The following is a 5,987-nucleotide window of genomic DNA, read 5'->3' as shown; positions in this document are numbered from 1 at the left end:
TTTAAATTCTGTGCATCAGAGCTTGGCAGAGGGGTATGAAGTTGAGAGAAGGATCAGGAAATCCCAGAATAATGGATTACTGGCTTGGAACACATCATCTGGTGCGTGTTCATGCATCGGCTAGAAATATACCCTACATGACTCCTTTCAGAAATTAAGCTATTCTTTTCCTTAAAGATGCCTCATGATTTTCACCACAACAACATTGCTAAACAAACCATTCTACTGTCTGAATGACTTTGAAAATATTCTCCAAAATGTTTGGGTTGATGTATAAACAAAATCTATCCTTTATCACCCATTATAACATCAGTCTAACCAGTTCTCTCTCCTCTGCACTGTTTCCCCTATTTATAGTTATCACTCCTCCACTTAAGCCACATTTTGTGAGGCTGAATTGATTAAGATTCTATTTTTGTGCTTAAGCCTAGTGTGTAGGTCCAGGGGTGGGGGTGGATAGGAATTACTCTTCTGAAGAACTGGCAACAATGCTCTCTATCTTATGGGTTGCCAGCTGCCTCAGGGGCTTCACTTACTCCTGCTGTGGGGCTGAAGAAACTTTTTTCCTGCTCCATGGCTACTCTGTATCTGATTAGCAGTGACAGAATTGGTAGGAAGTCCGCCTGCCCTGGTGATCCTTACGGTCTTCCCAAATTCCAACCCCTCTTCCCTCTTGCAGTTGAGGGCACAAGATTGGGATATACAGGAGACTGAAAAAGAGAAAGAGAGTGATGGAGACACAGGGATATTTCCTCTAAAGGGGCAGGCCATTGGTTATTGGTGCTGTGCCTTTGGTTACGTCCAGACTACCCGCCATATCGGCGGGTAGCAATCGATTTATCGGGGATCGATATATCGTGAGATGCAATATATCGATCCCCTAACGCGCTCCCCGTTGACTCCAGAACTCCACCGGAGCGAGCGGCGGTAGCGGAGTCGACGGGGGAGCTGCGGCCATTGATCCCGCGCCGTGAGGAATAAAATATGTCGACTTCAGCTACAGTATTCCCATAACTGAAGTTGCATATCTTACATCAACCCCCCCCCCCAGTGTAGACAAGGCCTTTGTGTGCAGTAGGAAGGGTGCACACCCTTTTTGTGCTCCTGTGCCACCCAAGGCAGGGCAGGATCAGCACCTAATAGGTGAGCCAGGGAGAAAGTGCAGAAATTACTCTAACAAATGAGCAATCATCCCAGAAACCAGTGGGCCACTGCCTGAGTCCAAACTGTGTGGAGCAGCTTGCAGGATCAAGGCCATAGTGTGCAAATAGAGATGCAAACTTTAATTTAAGGATACCAGGGAAGTTTCAGAAGACTGGAAGAGTGCTAAAGATGTGTCAGTATTCAGAATGGTTAAGCAGGATGATCTAAGTACCCATGGACCATTTAACCTGACATCAATTCCGGAAAAAATAATGGAAAAGATGATATGGGAGTCAACTAATAAAGAATTAAAGGATGGGAATATAATTAATACCAGTCAACAGCGTGTTATGGAAAACTGATCTTGTCAAACAAACCTGATTGCATTCCTTAATGAGATTAGAAGTTTGGTTAATAAAGAGAATTGCGTAGCTGTAATATACTTAGACATTTATAAGGCATTTGACTTAGTACTGCATGACATTTTGATTAAAAAATTAGCACTGTACAAAATCAATAAAGCACGTGTTAACTGGATTGAGAACTGGCTAGCTGACAGTGATAAGGTAGTTGTCATTGGGGCTTATCATGGGATGGGGTGTTTCTAGTGGGGTTCAGCAGGGATCAATACTAGACCCAACCCTATTCAACATTTTCATCAATGATCTAGAAGTAAGTATAAAATCACTGCTGATAAAATTTGCAGATGACACAAAGATTGGCAGAGTGGTAAATATTGATGAGGACAGGGTATTCATACAGAGTTTTCGATTGGCTTGATACACTGGGCCCATTCAAACAAATTGCATTTTAGTACAGCCAAATGCAAAGTAATACAGGTAGGAACAAGGATTGCGGGCCACACCTATTGAATGGGCTTATTTTGGAATGTGCAGTGGCAGTCAAAAAAGCTAACAGAATGCTAGGAACCATTAGGAAAGGGCTAGTTAAGACTTTAAATATCTTAATGCCACTCTATAAATCCCTGGCATACTCACATGTTGGTCACCCCAGCTCAAAAAAGATATATTAGAATTAGCAGTGGTACAGAGAAGGGCAACAAAAATGATGAAGGGTATGGAACAGCTTCCATATGAGGTGAGATTTAAAAGACTGGGACTTTTCAGCTTGGAAAAGAGGCAACTAAGGGGGAATGTGATAGCAGTCTATAAAATCATGAATGGTGTGAAGAAAGTGAATGTAATTTACTCCTTCACATAACACAAGAACTAAGGGTCACCCAATGAAATTAATAGGCAGCAGGTTTAAAACAAATAAAAGGAAGTATTTCTTCACACAGCACACAGTCAACCTGTGGAACTCGTTGCCAAGGGATGTTGTGAAGGCCCAAACTATAAGTGGGCACAAAAAAGAATTAGCTAAGTTCATGGAGGATAGGTCCAGCTGTGGGTATTAGCCAAGACGGTTACGGATGCAACCCCATGCTCTGGGTGTCCTATGTCTATGACTGTCAGCAGCTGGAAGTGGACAAGGGGATGGATGAGAATGCCCCTGTTCTGTTCATTCCTCTGAAGCACCTGGCATTGGCCACTGTCAGCAAACAGGATACTGGGCTAGAAGAGCATTGGTCTCACCCAGTATGGCCATTTTTATGGTCGCTACTTTAAGTACTCACAATCAGGAAATGCCAAATCTGCCCCTTCATTTTTAGAGTGCATTAAACGAAGTCTTGAATTAATTATATCCCAAACTACAGAATATTGTACTTTTTTTGGTACATTCTTACAAGGAACATCTTGGCTAGTGGTCACTGAATGAGCTAGAGCAAAAGCTCTGTTCCCTGTGAATACTGTATGGTGCACAGTGAATTGGACACGGACTCTTGCATGAGCACGGTCCTCATTCGCTCCTGTATTACTCCATTTCTTACACCAGTACAACTCCATTCAATATTGCTTCTGAATGGACTTACACAGTGTAAATCTAGAGCAACATAGTAGTGAAAAAGCTTTGGGGGTTGTGGTGAATAATCAGCTGAACATAAGCTTCCACTGTGATGCTGTGGCCAAAAGGGCTAATGGGATGCATAAATAGGGGTATTGTGAGTAGAAGTAGAGAGGTTAATTTACCTCTAAATTTGGCACTGGTGCGACTGCTGCTGGAATACTGTGTCTAGTTTTGGTGCCCATAATTTAAGAAGGATGTTGAAAAATGTGAGGGCCTTCAGAGAAAAGCCATGAGAAATGAGTAAAGGGTTAAAAACATGTATTATAGTAATAGACTCAGGTGCAATCTATTTAGCATAGCAAGCAAAGTTTAAGGGGTGACTTGATTACAATATATAAGTTCCTGCATGGGGAAAAAAATATTTTAAAATGGTCTCTTCAGTCTAGCAGACCAAGGTGTAACATGATATAATGGCTGGAAGTTGAAGCTACACAAAGTCAGAAGGTAAACGAGGTGTAAATTTTTAACAGGGAGGTTAATTAACCATTGGAACACTTGGGATTCTTCATCACTGGCAATTTTTAAATCACGATTGGATGTTTTTCTAAAAGCTATGTTCTAGGAATTATTTTGGTGAAGTTCTATGGCCCTGTGTTATGCAGGAGGTCAGACTAGATGATCACAATGGTTTCTTCTGGCCTTGGAGTGTATGAATCAGGCTCCTAACTCACTTCTGTGAAGACTCTGTGTGGATAGAATTCAGCAGTGGAAGATGCTACACAGCTGTAACTGGGTTGTAGAAAAGTGACTGTATGAAATTGTATTATCTAGTACATAGGATATGATCATGTAATTAAAGAGTATTATAATGCATATACACAGGGGGGCAGAGTTGAGGTGGTGAGTAGTACTTTAACTTTAGAATTTGTTGATCTTAGCAATGCTTAAACATGTAACCTTAATTGTATAGTGAAAAAAATAATAGCATTATCTCCGGTGACAAGGCAGGTGAGGTAATATCCTTTATTGGATTAACTTCTCTTGGTGAGAGAGACAGGCTTTCGAGGCACTGAGAGCTCTTTTTCAGGCCTACTTTGCTTGTCCTTAAAAAGAGCTCTGTGTGGCTCAAAAGCTTGTCTCTTTCACCAGCAGAAATTGGTCCAGTAAAGATATCACCTCACCTCCTCTTGTCTCTCGATTATCCTGGGACTGACACAGCTACAACTACACTGCATACTATTATCTCCAAGGCAGTCACTTAGCTATCTCTTTGCAACAGTTTTCTTTTTTTGTGTGGAGCTGAAGGCAAAACAGCGCAAATGCTTTGTATCCATTGGATGGCTGGTTCAACTAAGTGGGTTTTCCCAGCTTCAGCTGCTACGATGGACACAATGTCCTAGTGTCATCCAAAGACTCCAGTTGGAAAAAAACTCCACTCTTTCCCCTCTGTGTTTGAGCTAAATAAATGTTCTGTTAACTAGGGAAATGGAGAACTTCTGTCAAGGGGGTAAAAAAATGTTAAAACAGAATCAACTAGCATCATGGAAAAATAGAGCAAATTGCAGTAAAGCAGCAGATTCAGTGATAACTAATGGGAACTATTTCATGCTGGGTCTATCTTTTTGTGCAAAAATACCTTATGTTGTTTGATTGCAAACCAGGTACAAGCTGTCAGTGATTGCCATCTATTAAAGGGATTTCCCTGGTTAAGGCATCTAAAAGTCATCTGAGTTCCTAAATTATTCATCACAGTTAATTTGAAGCCATATTTGAACCTGAAATGGAGTTCCCCTTTCCCACTAGTCTGTCTTGCTATTATTATCATTTGCTGCTCTGGTACCCATAGCAACGGCCACTATATTAGCCACTCTCCCAGAGCAAGGGAGGACTGCTAATGCTGACATTTATCCAGCTGTGCTTCTCACAATGGTGTTTGCCTGTCCAAAGATCACAAGATTTCTAACTTGATGCTTGTGGGTGGGGCGGGGGAATGAGAGATCAAAACAAGAGGAAAAATGAATTTTTCTAACTGGGGTGCTTAAAGTTAGGCTCCTAGAGCCATATATAACAATCTAAATATCAGAGGCCTGATTTTGAGAGGTGTTGGTTATCCACAAAGCCCACTGAAGGCATTAGGTGCTGCAGGGATTCATAATTTTCAAAAATCAGGTTGCTTTTATCTAAGTGTCTAAAGATGGCTTTAGCAGCATAGCACAGTATATGGTCCCCTTTAATAGCAAGCACCACCAGCCTCCTTGGTCCAGGGGCTCAGTCCTGTAAGTTTTGGCATATAGGGTGATTGTGGGTCCCTCTTGGTCATATGATCCCCCTACCTCAGCCACCACCTGAACTACAGCAACCTGGCCTTAGAGGACCAAGCCCCGGTGACAGGGTGGGCTAGCTGTTCCTGCTCTTAAAAGGACCAACAAGGCCTGTTACAAGGTGCCTAAACTTCTGCATCATGTTTGAAAATTTTGACCATTATGATTCTTTTTTGCTCAAAGTACAAGAGTCGACTGGAAAGGCGAAAAGACGGGTGGAATAAAACATGTGCATAATAAATCCCTCAAAATGTTGTTAGTATTTTCTTCCTGCACAGTCTTTCTAAAGGCTATTTTTAGTTTGCTGTTGAAGAAAAAAATGTTAATTTTAGAATTCGAATATTCTCCAATGTCTCACAATGCTAGTCCCTGCCAGCTGTTTCAGTGATTAAAAAATAAAAACAAGTAGACATTACAGCAGGGCTACTGTGCCTGAGGCACCTTTCCTTGGGAGTCTAAATTTTTGAAGAAACTTAACTGCTGAATAAATTATTGAAACTGGTGGTTGTAAAAGGTGGTCTACTGTAATTTAGAACAAAGCCTGACTCCTATAAATTGCCAAAGCCCCATTTTCCTAGACATCAATATTTCTACTTCCTTTTACTTAATGCTTAA

Source organism: Trachemys scripta, chromosome 1 (genome assembly GCF_013100865.1).
Source record: "Trachemys scripta elegans isolate TJP31775 chromosome 1, CAS_Tse_1.0, whole genome shotgun sequence".
NCBI lineage: Eukaryota > Metazoa > Chordata > Testudines > Emydidae > Trachemys > Trachemys scripta.
Note: the sequence above shows the minus strand (reverse complement) of the source record.